The sequence below is a fragment of the Lolium perenne genome, chromosome 7 (genome assembly GCF_019359855.2).
Source record: "Lolium perenne isolate Kyuss_39 chromosome 7, Kyuss_2.0, whole genome shotgun sequence".
NCBI lineage: Eukaryota > Viridiplantae > Streptophyta > Magnoliopsida > Poales > Poaceae > Lolium > Lolium perenne.
In genome coordinates this window covers 238,971,347-238,985,228 of record NC_067250.2, presented here as the reverse complement: position 1 = coordinate 238,985,228, position 13,882 = coordinate 238,971,347, and positions in this window count along the sequence as shown.

Below are 13,882 nucleotides of genomic sequence, written 5' to 3'. Positions count from 1 at the left end.
CAGTCGCCTCCGTCATCCCCCTGCAACCCTTCCGCTGCGACGAACATCGCCTCCCTCTCCTCTACCGCGTAGACATGCTCGAGAGCCTGCAGCCGCCTTGTCACCGTCGTCCTCGTCGGAAAAGAACCGCGGGTACCGCAGCACTCGATACACGCTCCCGATCGTTCCCATCCTCTTTTCTCTGCGCCAGAGGCATGCGCAGCATCGCCATACCGTCGCCACTCGAACGCCGTCCTTCACTTGCCCCTTCGAGCGCCGGAGACGCCGCGCCATGATCGACTCCTCTCAGCACCCGCGGCTCCCCCTCAACACTATAAATAGAGCCACTCCTAGCACGATCCCTTCACACCATTCGACTCCCCTCTCTTCACTGCTCCTCCTCACACCCGTAGTTCATCCAATTACTGCCGGTGACGCTACAATTGCAAGATCGGAGCCGCCGAAGCCAGGAGATCCTCGTCGTTGATCCAAGCTTCCCCCGACGCTGCAACCTGTACCAGGAGCTTCCTCACCCTCGCCAACGTCGCCAGGAACCTCGCCGTCGACCGCGGAAACGCCGGTAGGCTCTCCGACCCCCTAGGCTCGCCGCCAGTAGGTCGCCCTCTCGCCGGAGAAGACGATGATCGTGCACCGCACGATCGCGTTCTAATCCAACGCTCCCCAGTCATCCATACCGTTTCGGCGTTTAAGCCTCGCTGACAGGTGGAGCCACCTCGTCAGGCGGCCCACTCACACTGGCTGTGTTGCTGGGCCGTGCTGCGCTGTTTAAATTCGTTTGGGCCCGTAGGCTTTTCCCGCGCGGCCCAAATTTTCAAATCCTGAGTAATTCGATTTAGTTCAAATGCTTACTGGTGTTCACTTCAAATTTGAATAGTTTCAAATTGGCTAAACCAAATTCTGTGAACTTTATAGTTTTGGAAAGCCCAGGAAATTCTCTAACCAATGCCACTGGTCCCACCTCCAATTTCGTAGCAGTTTTGAAATGCTAAATATAACAAGACGGGGACTTTTACAACTTTAAACTTTATTTAAAATTCAACCATAATTGATTTTGAGTTGATTCCAACTCTCATAAATCACAATTGATGCCCTCTAATTGATTATGCAATAAGTTAGCCAAGTTGTTTGAATGATCATGGAGTAGATCAAAAGAATGGCTATGGAGCCATTTCTAGTGCATTTAAATCTTGAAATTCAAACTTCTTAAATAGTATGAGAGCTACTCTCTCATTTAAATCTTGATCCTAAGTGAGTCAATGAGGGGAAATGACCTTAGGCTAATGAACCTCTTATTCGATTTCTTAGAGATTTTTAAATCATTTACAAGTTATTCTTAAATTGTATGAGGTGTAGCACCTCATTTAAATTATACTCCCATATAATAGATATGAAATGTTGACCTTGGTCAACTTATATTTCATACCTGATTATTATTGGAGGAGGTTAAATCTTAATAGGATTAAGGAGAGGAAATTATTTCTCTAAAGATTTAATTAGCAAACCAAATTAATAAGTATAATGAGAGGAAATTATTTTTCTCTTAAATAAGAACTAACCAAGTAATTCACCATGCCATGATTGTTGTGTTGCTAGAATAAATTGTGTGAACCCCTTTGGTGTATTTTAGTCAAGCATGTAAGATTGGTTTGGTGTTTATATACCTCATATTCGTATATAGACGCTAGTAACGAGGAGTATCAAGAGGAGGGAGCCTACTCTCAAGAAGAGGAGGAAAACTTTGACAACTACCCTGCTCAAGGCAAGCTAACACTCTTGCCAAGTTGAAGTGCAAGGCTCTACAAGAGCAAGGCACCATCATTTTTTTCCTTTACTTTATTTGTCAAGTTAACCTATCCCATGTTTTTACTTTCCATTTACTTTTGCTTATTACCATTTCAAAGTTTACTTTTTGATTTATGATTCACTTGGTCTAAGGTAGAAAGGAGTATCACACTTAGCTTAGAGCAATCCAAGCTAGATAGCACCCCTCATGATTAGTGGCTAGTGCTAATTCAATAAAATTTTGACTACTCTAGATGGGAACAAGTGATTTGAATTTTGAAAGATTTTGGAAGGTGAAGGTGACATGAATGACTTGGTGAATTTTAATGAAAACTGATGATTGGGTTTGAATGCAATACCTTTCCAAGTATACAAGTACCCCCACAATATCTGATTATGGGTAGGGCTTAACTAGAAATTTGTGTGTCTTAGTATGGGTTCCCTCTAAACAAACATCATAGGGGTTATGCCGAGGCTGCCTCCGTTAAAAGTGGAATGATGTGAATATGAGGTGAATGTACGACCCAAGCCCTGTGCAGTTCCCGGGTTGATAGTTGGTTTTCACCGGGAGGCCAAGCTCATGGGGAGAGGTGCCTATACTAGGGTATATAAATGAAAGGTTAAGGTTGATGATCCGCGTACTGAGTTACGATGATTCGGGGTTATCCTCGACGGATGTAATCAAAAGTTGTGGCACAAGAGTACAACCTCTGCAGAGTGTTAAACCTATTCGAATAGCCGTGTCCACGGTTACGGACAATTGGAAAGGCCATACTGTTCCGTTATCAGAATTTTAGTCTCGAAAAGAAAAGTTGATTTGATAGGTGACTTGATTTGAATCTTACTTGAATGGTGGGAATGACACTAATGTTCCCACTTGAGTTAGTTAGATTAAAAATGAGGAGTCCTTGCTAAATGTTATGAACTAAACCTGGCTTTATGCAAATAAACCTAGAGCTTAGCACCCCTTCTTACACTTGATAAGTAATTACTTTAGTCTTAGTTTGCGAGTACTTTAAAGTACTCACGGCTGTGTCCCTGGCTATTCAAATGCCAGAATATGAAGAGGAGCCACAGTATCGGGATGACGGACAACAGGACGTCTACGATAACTAGGATCGTCTTCTAACGTCAAGCGTTGCCTGTGGAATAGCTAGTCCACTACTACTTCGCTTCTGCTACTTATTTGTGATGTTGAACAATCTATTTGTGTAATATGGGATCATGTGATCCATGGTTGTAAGAAAAATATGTGTTGTAATAAATGATGACTCTATGCTACTTAATATTATGTCTCGCAAAAACAATCTTCCTGGGATTGCGAGGTATGACATAATGGGCATCTGGACTTAAAAATCCGGGTGTTGACAAGTTGGTATCAGAGCCATTGTTTGACCTTAGGAGACCATAGTTAGAATGGACGTTCAAAAAATTTAAGTTTCAAATACAAGGAAGTGAATAGTTACGAAAACATATTCACACTCTTACCTTTGAGATCTTTTCAAAATCTTAAATTCATGATCTTCTTTATTAAGTTAATTAAAATTTTGAACACTTGCACTTCTCTAACGTACTCATCTAATCCCTCTACAGATGGAGCAATTCACCCAGACTGAGGCCTGTCAGCTCGGGAATGGTGGCGACATGATCTTTGAAAGGGATCTCTTCGCCCTGACTCAGTTTCTTGGACGCCCACCTCCGGTGTTCTTCGGGGGTCAGGTCAATGACCAGCCCGGAGGACAGCTGCAATGGATCATCATGGATGATCTCCCCGGGAAGGCCGAGAACCTCACTGAGAGGATCCAGTTCTCCTTCAGGGAGAACACCTGGGCGGATGGACTCGCTCGTGCTCTGCAGGAGTCGCTCGCACGTCTGTGCGGGCAGAACGCGATGGTGGTCCAGGAGAAGCGCTTTGCTCACTACGCAAGGCACAACTCTCTTGGAGTGCCCCTGAACCTGCCGTCTCACCCCCAGCTGAGGCACCATGTGGACCACCTCGACTTCATGTTGAGCGAGGTTCACATCGCGCTGGACAACTCCCGCGCCCACGCCAACCACACCTACCTCCAGCAGCTGCAGCAGGCCGAGACCATCAAAGTCATCGCCAAGGAGCGCCGGACTCTTCGCCGCCAAAACGCGAAGAAGGACTACACCATCCACCGCCTCAAGGCCAGGATCGCCGCACTGAAGGAGACCATCGAGACCCAGGCGGAGCAGCTCAGGGATCTGGAGGGAGAAGGCGAGGGAGAAGTGATACGTCCAATTTGCATCACTATTTTATATCATAATTTGCTGTTATTCATTGATATATTTCATATTGGGACACAATACTTATGTTATTTCATCTATTTTGCATGTTTCATCATTATTGGAGGATCAAGCACCGGAGCCAGGATTCTGCTGGAAAAAGCACCGTCAGAATGCAATATTTCGGAAGATCAACTGTGGAAAGAAATTATACCAAAAATCCTATTTTTCAAGATGACGAAGAAAGCCAGAAGGGGGAGCTGAGGGGGCCCAAGGTGGGGCCAGACCACAGGCCGGCGCGGCCCATGGCCTGGCCGCGCCACCTGGTGGTGTGGGGGCCCCACGGACCCTTTCGCCTCCTTTTCTTCGCGAAACCCTTCGTCCCGAAGACCTAAGCCACAGAGGATACCTCGCGAAGAGTTACAGCCGCCTCTGCGGGGCGGAGAACACCAGAGAGAAAAGAGCTCTCCGGCGGCTGAAATCCGCCGGGGAAATTCCCTCCCGAGAGGGGGAAATCGACGCCATCGCCACCGTCATCGAGCTGGACATCATCTCCATCACCATCATCATCATCTTCATCATCATCACCGCCGTCTCCACCGCAGCACATCATCACTGCTGTAACAATTTGGGTTTGATCTTGATTGTTTGATAGGGGAAACTCTCCCGGTATTGATTTCTACTTGTTGTTGATGCTATTGAGTGAAACCATTGAACCAAGGTTTATGTTCAGATTGTTATTCATCATCATATCACCTCTGATCATGTTCCATATGATGTCTCGTGAGTAGTTCATTTAGTTCTTGAGGACATGGGTGAAGTCTAAATGTTAGTAGTGAACTATGGTTGAGTAATATTCAATGTTATGATATTTAAGTTGTGGTGTTATTCTTCTAGTGGTGTCATGTGAACGTCGACTACATGACACTTCACCTTTATGGGCCTAGGGGAATGCATCTTGTACTCGTTTGCCAATTGCGGGGTTGCCGGAGTGACAGAAACCTAAGTCCCCGTTGGTATATCGATGCAGGAGGGATAGCAGGATCTCAGAGTTTAAGGCTGTGGTTAGATTTATCTTAATTACTTTCTTGTAGTTGCGGATGCTTGCAAGGGGTATAATCACAAGTATGTATTAGTCCTAGGAAGGGCGGTACATTAGCATAGGTTCACCCACACAACACTTATCAAAACAATGAAGATTAATTAGCCGTATGTAGCGAAAGCACTAGACTAAAATCCTGTGTGTCCTCAAGAACGTTTGGTCATTATAAGTAAACAAACCGGCTTGTCCTTTGTGCTAAAAAGGATTGGGCCACTCGCTGCAATTGTTACTCTCGCACTTTACTTACTCGTACTTTATTCATATGTTACATTAAAACCCCCTGAATACTTGTTTGTGAGCATCTACAGTGATTCCTACATCGAAACTGCTTGTCAACACCTTCTGTTCCTCGTTGGGTTCGACACTCTTACTTATCGAAGATACTACGATACACCCCCTATACTTGTGGGTCATCAAGACTATTTTCTGGCGCCATTGCCGGGGAGTGAAGCGCTATTGGTAAGTGGAATTGGTAAGGGAAACTTTTACTGTTAGTGCTGATTTTATTTCTGCCTGCTGCTATAATTCATTATGGAGAGATCTTCTCTCGAATGTTTGTTTGGAAAATCTACTACTACTGCAAAGGTAGTGGATAAGGCGCCAGGTGAGGAAGATGTTCCATACAAAATACCTATGAAAATTATTGAACGTGTTGTGGATAACCGTTATACAGGGGATGGAACTGTCCACCCTGGAGATCATTTACTGTTCTTACATGAATTATGCGGTTTATTCAAGTGTGCAGGTATTGCTATGGATGAAGTGAGGAAGAAACTATTCTCTATATCGCTGTCTGGTAAAGCGGCGCATTGGTATAAATTATTGGATAATGGGGATTCTCTTGAATGGAATGATATTGTGCCCCGGTTTTATTCTAAGTTCTATCCTCCAAGTGAAATTCATAAGGATCGGAACTGCATATATAATTTTTGGCCTCATGATGGAGAGAGTATTGCCCAAGCATGGGGGAGATTGAAGTCTTTAATGCTCAAATGCCCCATTCATGAGCTTCCTGGTAATGTTATTATTGATAATTTCTATGCAAGACTTTCTTTTGAAGACAAGACCTTGCTGGATACTTCTTGTTCTGGATCATTCACGCGCAATAAAGAAGAGTTTAAAAGGGACCTTCTTAATCGGATCCAGGAAAATACTGAAGGATGGGAAATCGACAAAGAAAGAGAATCAGGTATAAATTATGATTACAAATGCATTGAAGCTTTTATGGAAACTGATAAATTTCATAATATGAGAGCTACTTATGGTCTTGATTCTCAAGTTGCTGCAAATCTTTATAAAGCTTTTGCTTCTCATTATGAATTGCCTAAGAAGAATTTTGATAAGTTTCATGAACCGTATAAAGATAAAATTGATTCATCTATAAATAAATGTGTTGTAGTTGAAACTATGGATCATGTTATTCCTGAAGCTTATATTGAAAAAACTCCTTTCCCTGCTAAAATGAAGGAGTACTCTGTTATAAATAGTGCGGTTCATAAAAGTGAAAAGAAACCTATAGAACCTGAAGAACAAATAAAAGTTGAACCTGCTGTTGCAATAGTTAAAGATCTTGTGACTGAAAATGTAGAGGATGGTCATATTGTTTTTTGTGAAGATGCTTCTAATATTGTTTCACATCCTAATAAGTCTAGGAAAGCTAGTGTTCCTATGCTATCTGTTAGAATTGGTGATCATTGCTATTATGGTTTATGCGATATTGGTGCAAGTATTAGTGCTATTCCTTATGAGCTTTACACGAAGATTATGCACGAAATTGGTTCTCGTGAACTTGAAGATATTGATGTGGTTATTCAGCTGGCTAATAGAGAAACTATCTCTCCAATTGGTATTGTTCGAGATGTGGAAGTTCTATGTGGTAAGATTAAATATCCTGCTGACTTTTTGGTACTTGGTTCTGCTGCTAGTGATTATTGTCCTATCATTTTTGGTAGACATTTTCTAAATACTTGTGGAGCTATTATAGATTGCAAGAAAGAGAAAATTTTGACTAAATTTGCTGGTGAATCTTATGAGTTTAACTTCTCTAAATTTACCAAAACTCCTTATAAAATTGATCCGCCTAATGATGATTTTAAAATGGAACAGTGTGCATCTATTGTTCTTGTTCCTAATAATCCTTTGCAGAAACATTTGGAGAATAGCGAGAGTGAAGTTTTTAGGAAAGAAAGAGATGAGCTTGATGAAATTTTTCTTCGCCAACCTATTCTTAAGCATGATTTACCGGTGGAAGATTTGGGTACAACACCGCCACCAAAGGAAGATCCTGTCTTTGATTTAAAATCTTTGCCTGATAATCTTAAATATGCTCATATTGATGATAAGAAAATATATCCTGTTATTATTAGTTCTACGCTTACAGAGTTTGAAGAAGAAAGGCTATTGGAAATATTGAAGAAACACCGAGGTGCTATTGGCTATACTCTTGATGACTTGAAGGGGATTTCTCCCTCTATTTGCCAACACGCCATTAATATGGAAGATGATGCGAAGCCTGTTGTTGAACCTCAGCGTCGTCTAATTCCTAAGATGAAGGATGTGGTAAGAAATGAGTTATTACGACTTCTTGAAGCTGGTATTATATATCCTATTGCTGATAGTAGATGGGTTAGTCATGTGCATTGTGTTCCTCAAAAAGGAGGAATGACTGTTGTGCCTAATGATAATGATGAGCTCATACCTCAAAGAGTAGTTGTAGGTTATAGAATGTGTATTGATTTTCGTAAAGTTAATAAAGTTACTAAGAAAGATCATTATCCGTTGCCTTTTATTGATCAAATGTTAGAAAGGTTATCCAAAAATACTCATTTTTGCTTTCTTGATGGTTATTCTGGATTTTCACAAATTGCTGTTAAAGCTAAGGATCAAGAGAAAACCACTTTCACTTGTCCCTATGGAACCTATGCTTATAGACGTATGCCTTTTGGTTTATGTAATGCTCCTGCTACTTTTCAAAGATGCATGTCTGCTATTTTTCATGGTTTTTGCGAGAGTATTGTAGAGGTATTCATGGATGATTTTTCTGTCTATGGGAATTCTTTCGATAATTGTTTGCGGAACCTTGATAAAGTTTTGCAGAGATGTGAAGAAACTAACCTTGTTCTTAATTGGGAGAAATGCCACTTTATGGTTAATGAAGGGATTGTATTGGGACATAAAATTTCCGAGAGAGGTATTGAAGTTGATAGAGCTAAAGTTGAAGCAATAGAGAAGATGCCCTATCCTAGGGATGTTAAAGGTATTCATAGTGTTCTTGGTCATGCTGGGTTTTATAGGAGGTTTATTAAAGACTTCTCTAAGATTTCAAAGCCTCTTACTAATCTTCTTCAAAAAGATGTACCTTTTGTTTTTGGTGATGATTGTAAGGAAGCTTTTGAAACTCTAAAGAAAGCCTTAACAACTGCTCCTATAGTTGAACCTCCTGATTGGAACTTACCATTTGAAATTATGTGTGATGCTAGTGATTTTGCTGTAGGCGCTGTTCTTGGACAGCGAGTAAATAAAAAATTGAATGTTATTCATTATGCTAGTAAAACTCTTGATGCTGCTCAAAGAAATTATGCTACTACTGAAAAAGAATTGTTAGCTGTAGTCTTTGCTTGTGATAAGTTTAGATCTTATATTGTTGATTCAAAAGTTACTATTCATACTAATCATGCTGCAATCAGATACCTTATGCAAAAGAAAGATGCTAAGCCAAGGCTTATTAGATGGGTGCTTCTGTTGCAAGAATTTGATTTACATATTGTAGATAGGAAAGGTGCTGATAATCCTGTTGCTGATAATTTGTCTAGATTGGAAAATATTGCTTATGATCCTGTTCGTGTCAATGATAGTTTTCCAAATGAACAATTGGCTGTAATAAAGGTGAGCTCGCGAGACAGTCCTTGGTATGCTGATTATGCTAACTTTATAGTTTCCAAGTACTTGCCTCCGACCTTTTCCGCTCAGCAAAGGAGGAAATTCTTTTATGACTTGAGGCATTATTTATGGGATGACCCACACTTATATAAAGAAGGAGTGGATGGTATTCTGCGAAGATGTGTTCCCGAATATGAACAGCAGGAAATATTGAGTAAATGTCATGGGAGTGCTTATGGAGGACATCATGCCGGAGAAAGAACCGCGCAAAAGGTTCTACAATCAGGTTTTTATTGGCCAACTCTCTTCAAAGATGCAAGGAAGTTTATTTTATCTTGTGATGAATGCCAAAGAGTTGGAAATATCTCCAGACGCAATGAAATGCCTATGAATTATACTCTTGTTATTGAACCATTCGGCTGTTGGGGATTTGACTTCATGGGACCCTTTCCCTCTTCAGAAGGTAACACTCATATACTTGTTGCTGTTGATTATGTTACTAAATGGGTGGAAGCCATACCTACAAAAAGTGCCGATGGTGAGACCTCTTTAAGAATGCTTTTAGATATTATTTTTCCTCGATTTGGAGTTCCTAGATATATTATGACTGATGGAGGTTCTCATTTTATTCATGGTGGTTTTAGAAAAACTCTTGCTAAATATGGCATTAATCATAGAATTGCTTCTGCTTATCATCCTCAAACTAGTGGGCAAGTAGAACTATCAAATAGATAAATTAAATCTATCTTGCAAAAGACTGTTAATAAAACTAGAAAGAATTGGGCTAGTAAATTGAAGGAAGCATTATGGGCTTATAGAACTGCTTATGAAAACCCCATGGGAATGTCACCTTATAAAATGGTTTATGGAAAAGCTTGTCATTTACCTTTAGAATTAGAGCACAAAGCTTATTGGGCTGTTAGAGAATTAAATAAAGATCCTAAACTAGCTGGTAATAAGAGGTTGCTGCAATTGAGTTCTCTAGATGAATGGAGAAGTGAAGCTTATGAAAATGCTAAACTCTTTAAAGAGAAAGTTAAAAAATGGCATGATAGAAGGATTATCAAAAGAGAATTTAATATTGGGGATAAAGTCCTATTGTATCAGTCTCGTCTCAGATTCTTTGCAGGGAAATTACTCTCGAAATGGGAAGGACCATATGTTGTTGAGGAGGTGTATCGTTCAGGAGCAATTAAAATTAGTTCTCTCCAAGGCAATGCCACGCAAGTGGTGAATGGACAAAGGCTCAAGCATTATATCTCAGGTGATTCTTATAAAGTTGATGTTGATATTATTCGAGTGGAAACACCGGAGGCTTTCATCAAAGGACAAATTGACAGTCTGCCAGAACTCTACTTTGAATAGGTAACAGTACTGGTAATAAAAGTTTCGTAATTTACCTTCCGAACAATATTTTTGCTGTTTTTGGAAAATATGAAAAATTACGAGATCGAAACGGAGTGAAGGAGACGCACGAGGGCGTGCCACCATAGGCCGGCGCGGCCTGGCCTGGGCCCGCGCCGCCCTATGGTGACGCCGCCTCGTCGCTCCTTTCCGACTCTGGTTCGCCCTGGTACTTTCCGTTTGTTGAGAAAAATTTTGCTATATAATCCCCCGGACCCCTGGAGGTCCGTATATCGATTTCTTGACGAGTTTTGTTTCAAGCTGTTTCTGCCAGGATTTGTCTTTGATCTAGAAACACCATGGCCTCCAACAACAAGGGCAAGGGGCTCTCGGAGGAAGAAGTGAAAAGGGTGTCATCAAAACAAGAGCAACAAGCTGTTGGGAGTAAGCAAATCTTGGTGGGATCTGTTGACACTCGACGTTCTTTTTCTCATAACTTGCAGGGACCCTTACCACCTGCTCTTAGCCTCGACTCTTTCCCCGTGTTGGAAGAAGCTCTACGGACTACCGATGAGTTTTGTGATCAATACCGGGCTCTAAGAAGAGAAGTGGAGATACTTCAGGAGGAGAATTACTGGCTCCGTAGAGTGCTGGAATATTACTCGATTCCCGTCACAAGGTCACCACCGCCAACTTCAGATAACAATGAATCTCTTTGAGTCTTAGTGCATAATTGCCAAACTGAGAAACTGAAGCTGAAGGAGATCTGTAAGAAGCGCGGGAGGAATTCATCACCACCATCACTGAAGGAGTAATTCATCATCGGTATTAGCATCCCCTTGGTTTGTTCCAAGCTTGGGGGAGTGCCGCGGTATCACATCATCACTACCTTTTACTTTTTACTATCAAGTAGTGTCATATCATGAGTAGGGAAGTTATCATATAAGATGGGTTGCAGTATGGAAGTATCTCTCCTTTAGTTGGTTGTCTATGTATCCCTTGGTGTGAGTTATCGTTATGAAATATTAATGAGAAGTCTTATCATTTACATATTGCACATCTTATTTTAGGTTGCAATTCTATTTTATGATTTACCTTGTTCTTAGTATTGGTACCACTTTGGGAGCATCGAATAAATCTATTTGGTTTTGGCAAACTTAGCATTGGTCAATAGCAACAACACTTTGAGGTTTAAGTAGAAAAGAGAAATACATGTAGTTGCTTCATTGTCTTTCTTTCTTGTTAGCTCATAGCATATTATTCTGAAGTTAAAATTGTTTGTGCTTACAAGGAAGATGCATGATTATGTCTATCACATGTATATTTGTTTGTTTCCATCAACTCATATGCTTGCTAATTAACCTTGCTAGCCAAAGACCAGTACTGAGAGGGAATGCTTCTCGTGCATCCAAACCTGAACCCAAACCTATGCCATTTGTGTCCACCATAACTACCTACTACATGGTATTTTCTGCCATTCCAAGTAAATACTTCATGTGCTACCTTTAAACAATTAAAAATTTATTACTTCTTATTTGTGTCAATGTTTTATAGCTCATGAGGAAGTATGTGGTGTTTTATCTTTCAGTCTTTGTTAGGCAGCTTCCACTAATGGACTAGTGGCTTCATCCACTTATCCTATAATTTTGCAAAAAGAGCTGGCAACGGGGTTCCCAGCCCCAATTAATCAACTTTCATTAATAATTCTCTTCACATGTTTTGCTCTGATTCATCGGTAAGCAACTTAATTTTGCAATAGACACTCCTCCATGGTATGAGATTGTTGGAAGGCACCCGAGGATTCGGTTAGCCGTGGCTTGTGTAAGCAAAGGTTGGGGGGAGTGTCATCCTTAAATAAACTAAAGTACATGTGTAAACAAAAGAGAAGAGGGATGATCTACCTTGCTGGTAGAGATGACGTCCTTCATGGGAGCCGCTCTTTGGAGGTCTGTTTGGCAAGGGGGTTAGAGTACCCGCTACCAGTCGTTGACAACAACAAACACCTCTCAAAATGTTACTTTCATTCTCTTTATATGATTTCAAAACTGAAAAAGCTCTAGCACATGATTTAATCCCTGCTTCCCTCTGCGAAGGGCCTATCTTTTACTTTATGTTGAGTCAGTAAACCTATTTCCCTCTATCTTATGCAAGCATTTGAGTTGTTGTGATCAAACCATCTATATTGTGATTTACTTTATCATGTCCTTTATTCTTCCTTGTTTAGTACAAATTTTATCTGAATGAATGTAGCTTTGCAAGTTATCAATGATCATGAGGAGGTTATTATGATTGAGTATGCAAGTTGTGCCATCTAAACTTTAACATAAGAGCGCTGCTCGATAGATAAGTATAACCTGTTAACTGTTCTCCGACCAAGAACGAAGTTTGCCATCACCAACTATGATTTCTTATGCACCTTTATTTGTGATTACCTTATACTTGTTTCAAGTTGAGTTATATGAGGAAGTTGTTTACTAGAATGATTTTTGTGTATGAATATGATGCTTCTTGTCCGTATTTTCTTTATCGACTCGTCACTCCATAAACATGTGGTCCTGTTTACCGAGTTCAGTTTCGCTTGGGGACAAGCGAAGTCTAAGCTTGGGGGAGTTGATACGTCCAATTTGCATCACTATTTTATATCATAATTTGCTGTTATTCATTGATATATTTCATATTGGGACACAATACTTACGTTATTTCATCTATTTTGCATGTTTCATCATTATTGGAGGATCAAGCACCGGAGCCAGGATTCTGCTGGAAAAAGCACCGTCAGAATGCAATATTTCGGAAGATCAACTGTGGAAAGAAATTATACCAAAAATCCTATTTTTCAAGATGACGAAGGAAACCAGAAGGGGGAGCTGAGAGGGCCCAAGGTGGGGCCAGACCACAGGCCGGCGCGGCCCATGGCCTGGCCGCGCCACCTGGTGGTGTGGGGGCCCCACAGACCCTTTCGCCTCCTTTTCTTCGCGAAACCCTTCGTCCCGAAGACCTAAGCCACAGAGGATACCTCGCGAAGAGTTACAGCCGCCTCTGCGGGGCGGAGAACACCAGAGAGAAAAGAGCTCTCCGGCGGCTGAAATCCGCCGGGGAAATTCCCTCCCGAGAGGGGGAAATCGACGCCATCGCCACCGTCATCGAGCTGGACATCATCTCCATCACCATCATCATCATCTTCATCATCATCACCGCCGTCTCCACCGCAGCACATCGTCACCGCTGTAACAATTTGGGTTTGATCTTGATTGTTTGATAGGGGAAACTCTCCCGGTATTGATTTCTACTTGTTGTTGATGCTATTGAGTGAAACCATTGAACCAAGGTTTATGTTCAGATTGTTATTCATCATCATATCACCTCTGATCATGTTCCATATGATGTCTCGTGAGTAGTTCGTTTAGTTCTTGAGGACATGGGTGAAGTCTAAATGTTAGTAGTGAACTATGGTTGAGTAATATTCAATGTTATGATATTTAAGTTGTGGTGTTATTCTTCTAGTGGTGTCATGTGAACGTCGACTAC